Raw genomic sequence first — 16,875 nt, 5'->3', positions numbered from 1 at the left:
ATCCCTGAGGATTAGCAGTTGGTTAGGAGATTATGGATACTACTCCAGCCCGAATTTGAAACAGCAAATGAAAGTGCCGAGGCACTGACAGCTCACGCTGGACGGCCAGCCCCTTCACCCTTCCTGTAAAGAAAGTTGGAGGCACAGCGGGTTCTGTCCCTGATCTGCAGTGGTACGTTTTCTTCTGTAATCAGTCGTAAAAGGGAATCTATTTCTGGTGTTTATTGTTTCTGGTAGGCTGGATAGCTTGTTAGAGAGTAAGAGAAAAGGCAGGAGTCACTCAGCACTATGTGTACGGCAGCACTGGAGTTACAAAGGTGATCACCACCACCGGGGCTCTAAATATGTACGGCATTCAGCACAAAGCCAGTGTCTATTGAGGTCCCTGCGGGGAGCATCCAAGCACTAAAATAGGTCTTTTCAGGCCCTGGACTTAAAACACACGAATCAAAGACAGACCATATTGCTGGTGAATCTTTTATCCCTTGCTACGTGCAGGGGCAGCAGCCCATGCTTGGAATCACGCCTCTCCTGCTTCCGTCAGACTTCCCTGTCAGTACGAGTGGACCGTGGCAACAGATGTGTCCCAGGAGCCCAGAATCACAGCTTGTAGGACACTTAGTGAGAGACGCTGCCTTAAAGCGTAACTGGAGCTTTACTCATGGAATTTAGAAACAAACTGTGGTGTGTTTTTTTTTTTCCTTCCTCCACTGTACGTTTCCTCTTGGAAAAAGGAAATGTTACAGTGGGACACGTACCTCTCCGGTAACAGCACTGTCATAAACAGGTCCTGAAGAATCATGCTAGGGAAAATATTAACCCCCGGCAACTTATGGCTCTCTTATCCCTATAGAAAGAGATATATCTAGTACAGCAATTGAAACCATATATCTTAATGGCCTTAGGTAGACCTGATTTACTGCATGAAGTTTATTTAGTATTACATGTAAAGTTAAAGGAATCACACAGCACATACACTGCACCATTTCCATCGTTGTGGTAAGATGGAAACAATGAAATCATGACTGTATGTACTCACACTGCTATTTAATGCCTCGAGGATAGAGAACACGAGGGTGCTTCAAGTAGTAGTCCACTGATAGCATCTACTAGATTCTGCTTGTCCAAATAATTTGGCCTTGTACATACACACCAGCAATGAAATCTGTCTACTCAAGCACTCAAAGAAGGGGCCAAAAGCATCCCCGATGAGTTATTCATGCACTTTATAGAAATTGGGCAATTAAAATAACTTTCTGTGCTTGGGCAAACTTAGTTTGCAAGCCCAGCTTTCCATCTAACACACACACAAACTGCATTAAGAGAGCATCCTTCCCCTTATACTGGTCCTGTGTATCACAGTATTTCTATGGGGAGCCCAAAACTAGATACAAATACAATCTCTAATACTCCAGATAAAATATTTTCTTAATTCTGACCCTCTCTTAGTTATTCCTCAAAACTGGCCAGAAGAACTCCTGAACTTTTAAATGCCAATGATTGTGCTTTCCAACCTATACCCAACCGTTAGGGTTGTCTTTCTGAAGTTTTGAGCACTTTGTCCAGTCTGATTTCGATCATGCGAAATAGGGGATTAGCATCTCTTTAAAACATTATTCAACTGGGTAAGATAGCTTAACTCAGAACGACTGCACATCATGTTTTCCCGGTTCTATCACACACTTTCCAATTATACGTTCTCCTGCTAACTTAAATGCTATTACATCATGCCAGTTTAATTGTCTGTAGTTGCTTACCTCACTCAAACTGCATATATTCTTCTTCTCCCTAACTGCCCCTTCATTATTCTTACTGTTTCTGAATGTCCTTATTTAGTCTTAAGAAAACCTTAAGAAAATTTTTCAAAATTACTAAATGACAAATTAATTGGCACCTTTGAAAATGGAGGTTAGAGCCTTCTATGCTCTTAGCCATATATTTTTCTCAGTATCATACTATCCAAAATAGATAATAGACCCTTGCTGGGAGTTGATTTCCATAATAGCTGCACTGGGCCTCGGAAGACATGCAGGGAAACTAAATTTTTCTTCCTAATAAATCCACTCTGGTTAAGTAAATATTTTCTTAAATCAGAAAAAAAAGGATTAACCGATCAATAAAATATTAATGGAAATGCAGAAAATAGAGTTCATATTTTATAACTTTATACTATAAATGTGAATGTTCAGTTACTAATTTTATTGAATTAATACCTATGTTGAAGAGCAAGTTCTGACAAATAAAAGCAGGCTAGCTTAGATTTCAACTGTAAATAAAAGGAGACTTAGCAGTTTTGCATTTTTCTCAATTTGTTTTAGTCATTAAAGCATCTCACAGTTTAGAACCACTATTCTCTCTTCATGAAACATCTTGGAGAACAAGCTACTTCTTGGATTTTAATGAGAAGTCAAGTCACTCAACTTTCAGAGCCGTTTATAAAGCAGTATTTTAGTTCTATCCAGAAATTTTATTTTCCTTTCCTTGTAAAAAGTGTGAGTTAAACATTCTGAGGTTATTTGCTAGACATGTTCCTCCAACAGCTTCTCTGAGGAAAACTGTTTTTCTTCTAAACTATATTAATATAAAGATGGCAAAGGTTTGTGATTCATATGCTTGTTCCCCAGTTCTGTGGGAATTTTAACATACGGTTAGTTTGCCTGTAGCAAACAAACTTGAAATGCCATCCATTACTGTTGGTAAACAAGACTCCCAAAATTAACTACATTGAATTGATCCCAATCTTTCTCTAGATTGGCTTGTATTATAAACGTTTTAAGACTTTGGTGTCCTCCTTCTAAATTAATTCTCAAATAACATGAGTAGATGTGTCTTGCTTAAAAAAATAAATAAACCAAAGGCAGGTAAATCTAGGTGATGTATGTGCCATACGAAACAGGAAAGTTACACCAAAGCCCCTTGGTTCTATATCAGGATAACAAGACAGCTCTACAAAAGTGAAGGGCTTACTTTCTCACTTAAATATTCCTCTCTTTCTAACTTTCTTACTTAAATCTTAACTGAGCAGAAGTCACTTGAGTCTCTCTGTACTATTCACGTTTTTAATACAGCTGCTTCTAATAATTGAAGCATTTCTAACACAATTTGAAGGAAGAAGGTACAAAAATCCCCATTTTGAAATGTTCATAGCCTCTCCCCTTGCCAAATACAAGAACTATCACTGGAAAATAAACATCTTCATTTGAAGACTTTAACTAACTATTGCTTGAGAAGAACACCTAAGTCCTTAAGCAGCTACCAGATCTGCATTTCTAGTATTTATCACAGTAATAAGTATAATTAAATGTTTTTCTCATTTTCCTTCAAATTGAATTTCTTAGAAAGAACAGACATGCTAGTCAGTATTCTGAGCAGACTGAATTCTGTCAGCACTCTGAATAGGCAAATGATCTTCATTCCTTCAATATCCCTGCTCTTTTATGTCACATATTTTATGCTCTACCGACAGCATGTATATGAATGATTCCCGTTATAATCAAGGCCATGAATGCTGGTAACATGAACCATACATATTCTTTAATGTTGTTTTTGAGTACAGGAAAATAAAATAACTTGAGGTTTGGAGCACAAATACAAGTGATACTTTCTAATATCACTAACTAATTTCACTTTAGGGTTCCATTATGACAGCACAGATACTAGGTTTCATTTTTATTACTAACAGGCTTTACTTATCACAGTAAAAATAGGCTGTTAACCACAGAAAGTAAAATTGATCATCAAAGTTCTGGTTTTGCTTAGGACTTTCTCAGATTTTCTGTCAAATAATACACTCTAGTTATCTATATATGACTTAAAAGAAACTACATATGTTTTGAATGCAGAATATTTCCCCATAATATCAACAAAGCAATACATACCTGAAGAGCATGTGGTTGAGCCAGAAGCCAAGCTTCCTGTCCAGACGATTAAGGAGTGTAAGCAGGGTAATAGCATAGCTTGCGTGGATAGGTAAAATGTTTTCTCCTTGCCCATGATCTGGAAATAGGAATCACATGCATATGAACTTCAAAGTTAAAAGCTGTGAACATTAAAGTATAAAAAAGGCATACAAAATAACAAAAATACATCTATTGACAAAAAAAAGATACCTGCATTTTTGATGATTTATCATGTGTTCAGGCTATTCAATTTCATCTCCACATTCCAGAATTTATTTTTCAAATTACTTCTTTGAATTCCAGATTATTTATTGTGTTGAGTGGAGCCAACAGAATTAGGATAGATGATAGATGGAAGAGCACTGTGATGACAGGAACTTGTTGTTTAAAGTGTTCTAAATTGCCAGTGAGGAAGATGCTCCAGCATCTCTAGATAGCCCAATTCCAGCCTTTAACTGTCCTTGGACTTAGAAGAATTTAACAAATATGTAGCCTGTTCTTCTTCTCTGTAAATTAAGATAATCTTTTCTTGTCCTTCCACAACTGGGTACAAAAGACAATTGATGACTGTCTTCTTCACAATAATCTTTAGATGTCAGATTATTTTATTTTCCCCTCAGCCCTCCCTTCTGTAGACTAAACAAACACAGCTCTTTCAAAACCTGCCTTATAAATCTCGTTTTCCAAAATCCTTTTCACTTGCGTGCTCTCCTACGGATTCACTTTTACCTGGGCATCAAAATCATTCTCCTTTTCTACATTTTATTTTAACACAGAGATACAGCAGTTTTATTCATTGGCCTTTTTTTTTTTCCTCTTATCCATTTTGCCTGAGTGTTTTTCAGTTTGCTTCATATGTAAAACTAGATACTATCAATGTCACTTGGAATTTTGTAGTGCTCTAGAACAGCAGGTCTCATGGACCACTGAAACAAAATGAATCCGTCCATTTCTTTAGTAACTACTTTGGAAATCAGTAATGGCACTTAATTTTCTTTGAATGTAGAGTAATTCACTTGTTCTCTTTTTTTTTTTTTCTTCCCTTCCAAGTTCTGGATAAAATAGAATTTTGTATGCTTTCTATTTAGCCACACAACTTGTATTTTTAGGTTTAACAGCTAAAACAAGAATTATAATATTCTGGACAGGCAGGCATAAATATCGTTTCTTTGAGAATCAGGCATAAACAGAAGGGAGGTTTGACTCAAAGCCCGTCTCTCTCTCTGCTGTCTCCAAACAGATATTAACGCCTTCTGAATCAGAGGTAGAGAAATGCTGCTAGCTAAAATGTGCAGTGGAGTCCCTTTTGATGATTACATGATCATTAGTTCGTGGTAAACACATGTCACGTTCCGCACTGTTTTCAATATGAGTTTTGTCTGAATAAAGCCGAAATATTCTGGACCAAATAAAATAAAACAAAGGATGTAAGATAACAGATCAAAGTGCTTTAAATGCTGCAGTGGCTGTCTTTCTTCACGTTTATTTCCAGCTGCCTGCCTTTAGAGAATCTAGCCTCTTTACTTTTTTTTAAAACCAAAGCTAGTTTATCCCAGGAATCTCCAAATTATTTCCTTGGAAAGAAAGAAAAAAGTGGAAAACTGGGCAGCGGTTTGTGACATCTAGCCCAGATTTTCTGCTTCTTTGCTCTACTTCACTTGCACAGACTATGCAGCTATACCACAGTCACATATGAAAGTTCTTCTAAGAAGTGGTTTCTACGGTTTGGTTTTGCTTTTTAATATTCATATAGTCTATTCATAGGGTAGTTTCATAATGAATTCCTGAAATTTAGTAGTTCTTTGTAACCAAATTAACCTACCCATCTGCCAAAGATCCCCATCCCATGATACCTAGGTGTGCTCTCGATGACAAAGAGCTCAAGAGCTCCCAGCTCAGAGCCACCCATTCCTCATCTCGGGAAAAGCCTGCTTACAATTCCTCTGCTCTTCAGCCAGTTTCTGAGGTAGTCACCTCCTCCCAGCCATATCCCAGCTTAGCAGCTCCCCCAAACAATGTCCCCCCACTTCTCTGGGAGTAAGAGAGAGGCGTCCCCCAGCAAGGAATGATTTAAGCAGGAGTGAGTGATGGGCACAGAACGCATTCACAGCGAGCACAGAAGCAGTTTATGAACACTTCTCCAGCAGGCAGTCTTACCTGTGCTACATTCTGTAATATTTTCCCCTATCTCTTTTCAGAGAAGTCATAAAATTACTTTTTTCCTTAAAACAGGAACTGTTAAGTTCCAGCATTTGAGACATTAGGTTCAGAGTATGTAACGCGTTCAGAAAGAAGTGAACAACTTCAAGTATTTTGTTTGTTTCATGCTATTTTCTAAAACTGCACTTGAAGGGATCACAGTATTAGGATTTTATATAATGTGTTTGCATTTCAAAATTACAAGGTCAGTGCAAGACAGAACACATTTTTTCAGCCAGATACGTAATAAATGTGATATTTGCTTTGCTTTTTTTTTCCTCCATCTATGCAATTCTACTTTCTTATACTTCACATTGATATCCTCTTGCCTTTTCAAACATGTAATTTCTACTGTTTGCAAGAACAGAACTCTACCGAAGCCAGCGCAAGTCAAGGATACAGAGTTATGCGTTCACATTGTAAAAGTGCTTTTTTCCCAACACAGTTCCCATCATGTTGCACATCCAGATGATGGCAATGCAGTAAAGCCAGAAAAGGCCAGTTTGTTCCTCCAGAAAGCTCTAGGGAAGTCCTGCATTTCTTCAGGACTGCTTCTCCAGACAAATTATTCTACTTGTTCTACAGACAAATTTATTGCTGAATAGCTGTTATCATGGGCTGTTTGCTTCTCGGTGTTACATTAAGAATTGTTTCCTATTAGATTGTTTCCGAACACCTACTCCTGACTTTCCTTCTCAACTTCTGGCCATTTTCCTTTGATCTACAGCATCCTAAATGTTTGCCCCATTTATTTATTTATGTCCCTCATATACTGTCTGAATTTAGTCAGTAATATCTATAAAGAATCTTTAACCAACTAAAATCACTTTGTTTGGGGGTTACATACGTTCAGTAAATTTAGCAAGTTTTCATGAGTGGTTGCCTTGTTTTGCATTTAGCTGTGCTCTTCTGTGACACTCCATACCAGAATGCCTCGAGCTTTATAGGCGTGGTTATAACAGCACGACATAATACAGATCTAAAACTCATTAGTGCCTTAATTGTATGTATTTTCAAGTGTAACATACAAATAAAAAGGGACAGCTTTCTTCTCATAAACCCGATGGCATTCTGATACCTTATTTGAGTTTACCACACTTTTGACAGCTATTTCAAGAACTGACTTTGCAAACTAAAGTAGGCAGTAGAGATCCTCAGCACTCACCAGAGGAGCTGACGCCCTTTCAGAATCTGCATATAGCTCATATTTGCACAGTTTATTTCCTCTACATCTGAGCAACTTAAATGACAATACTCAACTAAATGCTAACAGCTCATGTTCTGATATTGTCCGATTTGCCACATTTTCCTTTCCTTTTTTTTTTCTGTCTTCAAAGTTAAGCAGTTAATCCCAGGTCTTAAAGTAGTCTGTGAATGTAATTTTATTTCCCCTTTCTGTGTGTCCTGCACAGAGCTCTCCACAACCTGTAAAATCAGAAACAATAACAAAAACAACTGGTGACCTCACTGGGTCAAAATATGACCTGGAACCTAATAGTAATTACATCACATACTGGAAAACTGTCCAAGTAATACAGAGATTATATTAATCCCAAGATATTATTGCATATCCCTTTCTGAAATCTGTATAAATATTCAGTAAAGAACTTATTGCATCATGTGCAGGATGAGGTCACTCTTCTCAAGGGTGCCCACTTCAGCATCAGGTCCTTCTCCAAAGTCTCCGTCTCTCCAAATACCATAACCAAAGGCATTATGTGCCAGGCTTTTATCCTACAAGGAGGTCCATGGAGGTAGGACCCAAAATGCTTTTTAGTAATGAACCAAAACTCTTTACCCAAATGGTCACACACTAACTTCTTTATTGTAAAAGAATATGTGAAAAGAATATTCACTTATGTGCTTCTGCGAAAAGAATATTCACGCATTTACCCAGCTTTCCAGTTTCCATTTAAAAACGCTTCCACATTAGTTAAGTACTGCTTTACCTTTTGCTGTTTTCCTCTGACTTTCTTAACTTACTGATTTATTTTCTGATTTTCTATGCTTTCTTTCCTTAAATCACAGATTACATCAGAATTTACATTCATTGACATTTCTGTTCAAGTAGAAACAACAGTGGTCTGATGGATAACTGTAGATTACTCGTTTTCAGGCCATTAAAATTTTAATTTCGAGCAGGCTAGTCCAGTTGTAATTATTGCCAACTGGATGTGGTTCATAAGGTTACATCTGTATTACTGGGCTAAAAAGGGCCCAGGGACATGCTTGAGCTCTACCATGTAAAAATCCGTGGTGTTTAACAGTTACCATGCTCTTTGGTATGAATCACAGAGTGAATCATTTAATGGTTTGGGTTGGAAGGGACTGTAAATGTGACCCAGTTCCACTCCCCCTGCCATGGGCATGGACACCTCCCCCCAGACCGGGTTGCCCAAAGCCCCATCCAGCCTGGCCTTGAACACCTCCAGGGATGGGGCATCCACAGCTTCTCTGGGCAGCCTGTGCCAGGGCCTCACCGCCCTCTGAGTGAAGAATTTCCTCCTAACATCTAGTCTAAATCTCCCCTCTCTTAGCTTAAAGCCATTACTCTGTCCCTTGTCACTACAGTCCCTGATAAAGAGGGCCCAGGCCAAGGAGCACTCAGGTTAAGGCACGGCAAGATGTGGGACGGGGGAGTTAGATATGGGTTAGGGACTGCTTTTAGTCAGCGGTAAGAACAATCGCCCCCCTACCTTCGGGAGTGCGGAAGGGTTAGCCACGGGAATACAAGCTGTAACACGCTACCGACTCGTGACTGGGCTGTGTGGCCCCTTTTCTTTTCTAGCACAGATGCCACCTAAGAAAATAAAGGCAGCTGAAAATCGGTAGAGACTTGGCGTACTTTCTTATGCTCCTGTTCCCAAACGTGTGCCGAGGACGAGAGCTGCTGGCATGGGAGAGGCGTGGATCAGCTTCAGGCTGGCTGCGACTTCCCCGCAGCGGGAGAACTCTCAGCCTGGTCAGCAGGAACGGATCCTGGCAACTTTGCGCTGCCTCCACGGGCAGAACAGGAGCACAGAATCTGGGCCCTTAATATTTTCAGACACTTTTCTGGATTTTCAGTTGCAGTTTTTGTTTGCTGTCTCTTCAACTACCTTTCCATGGATATGATATGATCTGAAGACAGGGGTCTCAGATTTTCTTTTATTCACTGTTACTCTATTGGAAACAGAGAAAAATTACAGGTTGAAAAGAATCTGATTTCTAGTGTTTCTTCTTTTATTATATTATTTTAAGATTACACTAGCAAAATGATCCTAATTAAGCAGGTAATTAGGCTTTCTCAGATAGCATCACATAGTCCAGGTATATTTTATGTTTGCCTGATGGCAAGCTTACAGCTCCCATTCCCAGTTCCTTCTTCGAGCTCTTACTTTATTATTTTGCATTTGACTTCACTAAACACTTATTTTCAGGGGAATCTTACTCTTATTTTATTGCAACGTTATTGCTGAACCAGTTTCTGCTATGACTTTTTAAACTCTTCAGCTTTCTGTCAGTGATTTTCACAGTGTGATTACTGTTTTTCTGGTCTCTCTATTAAAGCAAAAGTATTCTACATTCATAAGATCTTCATTTTAGATTTTTTTTTCCTGATCGTGATCAGATCCAGGACTAAATTGTCATTAGTTCTTCTGGTTATTTTAAGTACTATACAGAAATATCCTCCTGTAGCCTATTTTGAAACATTTCTTGCATGTCATTCAAATTCCTCTTTGAAGCTTTTCACACTTATTTTCATATACATAGCAGCATCCTTCCTCACAATCCAAGAGAAAGCCACAAGAAATAAACCTTCCTCACCATCTTCATGGATATTTCATCTTCCATTTTCATTTGTGAAATTATTTCTGCACACGCCAGCCATGTGAATTGCAGGAACTGGACGCAGTGTGGTTGTTTTTATAAATTATGCTTCCCTCACCTTAGCTTCCTTATATAGAAACAGGTAGTTATATTCTATTTACGTCTTAGCCAGACTTGTTTGCAATGCAGTCACAAAGCATTTCATGGAATTGGTCGTGGCACTGCACCTCTCAAGACCACATGTACCTAAGCTGTGTTTACGAACAGAAATACCTAATTTCACATGATTATTTCCTGCAGGACTTTCTCGATGATGTATGTTTTCACATCTCAACGTTGCAATGTTCACGCAACTTTATTCTTCTCTTGCAAGTGCTTCCCTATAGCTACATTCATTTATTTGCTGAAAAACCTTTCCTGGTTTGTTAGCATTTCCAGCTATGCTTTCCTCGCTATTCTTCATATATTGAAGAGATAGGCATTTTAACTGGTTATTTTTACTGAGACATAATCACCAAAAACTGCAAAGCAAAAATGCATAAACTTGAATGTATAACTAATTTTATCTTCAATTTACAACCCTAAATTTTAGGACAATAGTACTATAAAACAAGAAATAGTTTTTTAACTTAAGTGATACCAATACACTATTCTCATAACCAAAGTTTATTCTCCTGTGCTAATTCAGGTCAGATTGATGTGTTTCCATCTAAAAATAATAAACATTATACCACATAATTAAGAAAAATTAAAACTCTTATTTCTCATGGTAATAACTTATTCCAATACTACTCTGCTGTAAAATTGATACAACTACTATGTAACAGACTATTTCAGGCTCTGTTATTGTATTATACAGTTAATAAAAAGGACAGAACTTCAGTAAGGACACAATTTCAGTAGGCAGTGATGATTTCACTGTGTGCATGCCAATTCATACCATTTGAGGATATACCCCAGAAAATCCTAATAGAGTTTACATGTTTTTTAACGATCTTTTCTCCTCGCTTCGTGTATAATTTTCACATGGTTCTTTTTCTATAAAACTAATTGCCGTTGACTTATTCTAATGAAAACTTACTGTACCTAACAAAGACTCTCCATCCATATAACTGCTTTGAAGAGTCCATTTTTCCTCTGCTTTCTACTTCTTGTATATAATTGTCATCCTCATGCTCAGAAAATGAATCTGGCAAAAAGGGTTCATTTTTATTGGACTCAGAATTATGCAATATCCTGCTTAAAACTACATTTGTTAAAAACTTCAGGGCATCAGAAATGATATTCTCAGCTACACCTGCAATAATTTTGGAGTAAGTTAGTATTATTCCTGTAAGCTACCCTAAGAAGAGGCTTCAAACCATATTTTACGTATCTAAACAAAAAAGTTCCAAACATCACTATTGATGTTTTATCATGCACTTAGCATTTCTTTTACTGTACTATCTCAAATCCAAGGAATTCAGATTGGGCGAAGAACATTTAGTAAAGATAACAAAATATGCAGGTATCTCCCCTCAGAAAACATTAACTTTTAATAAAGATTCCTGCTATAACAAAACATGATTTGAAAACAAACAAACAAACAAAAAACTGATTTTATGGATGTACACCTTCTAGTTGTCTTTTTCTTTTTTACTTTATCTGCTTACATTATTGTCAATAAAGCACTTTTTCCACTAGCATTTCTCTTTAATCTACCTGCAAATAAAATCTAACAACTTCTGCCATACCATTTTTGAATGCAGTATGTTTGCTGTCATTCAGATGATCTTTTCAAGTTAGCAATCCTATATTGAAGAAGTACCTTAAGTCTGCATTTTTACAGGAATGTTTATGACTGTCCATAATTATTATTCCATTGATGTAGAAGGCAAGGTACTCTGATCCTATGAAGGCATGTGTGGCATAAAAAACATAAAATGCTGTCACTGAGTTGTTGTTTTTTAGCTGATTTACTGCAAGTCCTAAAACAGCAGATCTGTTCAGTGTTTATTACCAATATATATGATCATGCTAAGGCAATATTTTAGGCAAATGGATGTAAACTTGAGAGAAAAATGGATTGGTATTGAACCAAGAGAGTTAGGAAAGTCCAGTGCAAAAAGGAACAGGAAACTTAAGCTAATAAAAGGAACTAAAAAAGAAGAGAAGACAGAGAAGGAAACAAACTTAATAGAAGGAGGGACTGTTAACAATAGGTATGAATCAGGAAGCTATTACCATAGGAAAAAGGAAAATAAAATTATCTTTAATAAGTCAAAATTTACCATTCCACAACTTTCAAAATATATCCCATTTTTTTGCAAGTGAGCCATGTAGGTCTCCATTTTTTAAAAGTAAAGACTAGTGCTGTATTTTGTTACATTTAAATAACTTTAATGTGGATTTTATATTCTTCACATTTGATCTTACATTTCTACAAACATCTTTAAATTACAAGTTCATTAGGAAACCAGCACACTTTATCTGCAAGCAGAAGAACAATACTTCTTGACTATTCATAACCATAAATAAAATAAAATCACAGGAGTGCCATATTCTTCTTCTGTGTCTCCCACAGAAAATACTGATACCAGCATCAAAGGAAATGGTCAGCAATCTTCCAGATCAGAAGTTAGGACAATGCTGTCTACATCAGGGGAGGCAGGATGGTCAGAGAGGTAGCAAATGAAAAGCTTCAGAAGAGATGGTAGCTAAAAAGTAAGAGAAGAAAAACAAGGGGAAAGGGAAAGAGAAGATAATAAGATGAAAAAGGACGGGGAAAAAAAAAAAAAAAAATAGTAGCTAACAATTGTATTCATTCATTTTATAAATGGCACAAGAAGAACACTGAGAAATAAAGGTGAGGAATACGCAGTTATTCTTAGCAAAAAGAAATGTCTACAGAAAAGACCTAGTATGGTATGAAATGCTACTGTCCCTCTCCTAAGGTGACAGTCCACTCACTTCACTTTCAGTTTGAGCTAGTCGGTTCAGAGCAGGATTCCTGTGAAGTCAGTAGACTGAAACGGACACCTCCAGAGGGCGATTCATCCCATCCTAAGGTTTCTATCTCAGACTCTGAATCACATACTTGAAATTAATTTCTCAAAGTTTACTAGGTATTTCTGAACCTAGTAGCACTGAGCACTTCCAGCTAACAACATAACAACGTTTGGATTAAAATGATACGAGAGGCAACACATTTTCAATTTCATTTGCTCTGAACAAAGAAAATTTACTAATGACTTTCATCTGCATAGAACATGTGGTAGGTTTGTGCCACATTAGTATTTTTATTACTGAATGTTATTCATGTTTACTATATTAAGCACGCAAAAAATAATCTGACCCAGTCAAAAGAAAGTTTGTTTTTCTATTAGGCCTAAGCATGTACTACTGGGGCTCTAAGTTCATCTGCTCTAAGTAAAAATCCAAGTGCAGCATGACTGGGATTCTACATTCCCAACATTAAGACCTGATTCAGGAAGTATCACATCTATCTGATAATTAAGTTGACAGTGCTGATATTTCAGTAATTTGCCACAAAATACAGTAAATACTGTTCTGAAAAAAATGTTGAAAACCTATGGTTACACATAGAATACTTACATTATAATGGTTACTTTAAAAGAACTATAATTAAATACAGGAGTCATGGGCAACAGGCTGGCTTTAATATTGGTATGTGGTCCAATCTGTGTGCAGGAGCTTCAGGGTGGAGCAAGTCTGCAGGGATAACTTCTTTCTAGCACCTTCACCTGACTGCCAACCCAGATGCAAAAACAAGACTCTGATCTTACAGACTGCACTAGTAAAGCATAAATAATCAGAGAAGAGGATGGGAAAGGTAGCTTCCTCCTGGGCACTGATCTGGGCAGTTGGCAATATGCTCCAGTGGGACAGTTCACCGTGTGGACTTATTTTTTTAGTACAGAAAGTCTGAGACGTAATCCTGGGACTGTGCGATTCATATCTCACTGGAGACCTATGCATCTAATGGTCATGCACACACAATGTTTTTTTAATGATTTTATCAGGATAAAGTCGCCCTGGTCCTGCCTGCTATGTTATGAAGACAACACAGAATTATCAGTTACAATAAAATTGTGACATCTTTAAAATCTCATTATTAACCCACTCAGAATGTGAATTTGCACTGAAGAGTTTACCTCAGACAAAGAATCACTGCCTTTTTTTAACAGAAAACAGTAGAACACTAATGCAAAACAACATAACGGTAAGGGCTAAATATACAGCATGAAGTCTCATATTTAGCACTTCTCAAAGTTGCGTCTGCTTTTCATTTCAATTTCCTTTTTGAATGAGCACAGAGTACAGCTACGTCAGTTTTTCAGTCTTCTTATCTTCTTCACTGGGTGCCCTTAAAGACTGCTACACCGATTCTCTTGTATGACACAGACACTGCACAGGAAAGGGAATCAGCAATTTATAGCAATGCTCCTATGCAGACCTGTATTTATCTCTCCATTAGCAGAAATTAATACAGAGCTGTTCTACCTTCCAAGAAGCAGATGTAACCGCTCCAATAAGTAATTGTGAATCGGTGCCGGAAAGGCTCCACCCATTGTCACTCTTTCTGCTGGGCAGTTTTGCAGGGATGCTGCTCTGCTGTACGTCAGCTCAGGGCTCAGCTACACTCAGTTGTTACTCAGGTGGACAGTTAAAGTGTTTCATGCGTACCACCAAGCAAATCTAAGAAATTAGGAGGTCCTTATCTCTGTATTTAAACACATTTTTTAGCATGGTAACTCACAAAGACCAGTTATACTCACTATATAAATATTAGTTAACTGCTCACTGTAAAAAACCTACATACTTTCCCTAAACAGTTACTCCTCTCTGATACTGTATATACTCAAGGGAAACATGCAGCAACCAAAGACATAAATGAACAAATTACTGAGTTCACCCTTTTTCGCCATCTTCCTAATTTCTTTTATTTCATTACAGATTATGGATGAAATCCGTCCGCTGATGTCTAACCTGTAATGAAAGCCAACGTAAGTAGTCTATTGTTCTGCACCTACATTTGCTTATGAATTGATGTTGCTTAGTCCAGTTGAATAATGACGAATTAGCTGTTAAGAGTTAATATTTTTAGAATAGTTTCTCATTCAGTCTCATTTTCCATTTAAGTTCTGACAAACTGATGTAGAGATGGATAAAGCTTTTGATTTAGAAAATCCTTTATATTTCATGTTGTTCTTTGAGGACAGCAGAAAATCTTTGTATTTCATGTTGTTCTTTGAGGACAGCATAAAAAGTACTAGCTCTGCACATTCGATCTACAATGAAGGGTCCCAAACATGATACGGACAAGAACTTCAAAACTGAGACCAATTTTCATTTTCAGCATTACTGCAACTAGGTTTTGCACGGAATTTTTGCCACTGTTCAGTGTTACAGCCTGCCTGTCCCCTGCCGCAGCGCTGGTGACAGGAATTAACATCAGAAAAACACATCCAAAAAATGGCTATATTTTATCATTGTTACTTCCCACATCGTTTGAGGGAGCTAGCAGAGGAAGACAGAGCTTGGAGAGAGTCATTATTTTCTAGCAGAATGTGATTCGGGTTGCCCCACAAAGTCAATTTAAAGCCTTCCTCAGAAGCAACCATGCTAAAACAAAAATGCAGAGAGTAAAGTTCAGCACAGCACAGCAGTTAGTCGGAACGCAGAAGCCTCTATCTGTTTTCTGTGCAAGCATAAAGCCCAGGAAGTCTGAGCACTACACAGAAAACAGTAGTGTAAGCACTTACCTGACTCCTCCCTTTTCATCCTGTTATTTCTCCTATGCTCATTACATTGTTATTCATCTCTCCCTTCCTTCTGTAAAGGAGGGAAAATTTCCTTCTCTTCATTTTATTTTTTTCCCTTTCACATTTGCTTTTCCCTACTCACCTGCACATTTCCTGAAATTCCAAAAATTAAAAGGACTATATGGATCCAGTCCTCGGGTGGGACACCACGCCCTGCAAGCGTTTAGCATGGCTGAAGAGTAATGACTTATAATTCTAGTGTTTGTGCTCTCCCACTTCTAAATAAATCCATAAAATCACCAGGATAAAGTTTAGAAATAAACATCTATTTAGGTGACTGTAATCTGATAAAATAGAATGAGATTAGCATTCTGTGGAGAGCTCTGCTCACACAGCAAAACATAACAATGATTTTTACAGATCTGGAATCGTATTATTATCTCTGTTATTTTTATGCTTAGCTGTTAGGAGGATTGAACCTCCACCTCTCTGCTTTAGTAGCCATTTTAAATGATGCACTGAATACTTCAACAAATGCAACGATTCGTGTCATTAAATACTTTATACCCAGTAAGTGCTAAGATATTTGAGATAAAAGCAGCTCGAAAAGACTAGTGTGTTGAACACAAACGTAAATACTTTTTCTCCTGTAACAATGCACAAGCAACATTTATTACCTGTATCCATGACACATATTTTCAGAGGCCAGCTCTTCTCACCACAAAATCTATCTTTACAAGATTTCTTTGTGAAAGCAACGTAACAGCCGTTATATCAAATATGGTTTCACAGATAGTATCGACACTTGGTGTTTCACCTACAGGATAACAGAAAGTCAGCTCAGTATAACAGCTACTTTGTAGAGGATAGTGCCAAGACTTCAAGGTGTTACCTCCCAGTGGTCCTGAGCTCCTGCAGTCTTTAAAGGTAAAACGACATATGACAAGCAACAAGAGCGGAGCCAATTTTTAGGAATGAATTTCAACTCACAGAAAGGGTGGCCACTATAAAAATCCATCCAAGAAAGAAATACCAAAATAGTTTTCCACAGAAACATACCCTCTAACAACAACAACAACGAAGTATTCTTTATTTTATTATTATGGTGATCTTGCCACATAACCTATTGTATTGTCAGGTGCTGAAAGGGGTATTAATTAATTACTGAATTTGAAACTTATACAGAAATCAAGCTTCTGGCT

The 16,875-nt window shown here is 37.5% G+C and overlaps 2 long non-coding RNA genes across 5 annotated transcripts in view; one reads left to right on the top strand and one right to left on the bottom strand.

The window, feature by feature from the left end:
* Positions 1-3,702: 3,702 nt before the first annotated feature.
* Positions 3,703-16,875, bottom strand: part of LOC118165326 — a 31,477-nt gene continuing 18,304 nt past the window's right edge. For 2 of the 4 annotated variants that reach the window (XR_004749990.1, XR_004749996.1), the window contains one exon: positions 12,262-12,604. This is a non-coding gene — a long non-coding RNA (uncharacterized LOC118165326). Of the gene's footprint in view, positions 3,997-12,261; positions 12,605-14,880; positions 14,898-16,875 lie in introns of those variants that run through there. The other 2 variants (XR_004749991.1, XR_004749994.1) reach the window with 2 other exon arrangements.
* Positions 14,525-16,875, top strand: part of LOC118165342 — a 37,419-nt gene continuing 35,068 nt past the window's right edge. The window contains exon 1 of the long non-coding RNA XR_004749998.1: positions 14,525-14,914. This is a non-coding gene — a long non-coding RNA (uncharacterized LOC118165342). The remainder of the gene's footprint in view (positions 14,915-16,875) is intronic.

This window comes from Oxyura jamaicensis, chromosome 1 (assembly GCF_011077185.1).
Source record: "Oxyura jamaicensis isolate SHBP4307 breed ruddy duck chromosome 1, BPBGC_Ojam_1.0, whole genome shotgun sequence".
Lineage (NCBI taxonomy): Eukaryota > Metazoa > Chordata > Aves > Anseriformes > Anatidae > Oxyura > Oxyura jamaicensis.
The sequence above is the reverse complement of the archived record's forward strand: the minus strand, read 5'-3'. Positions and strand labels throughout refer to the sequence as shown.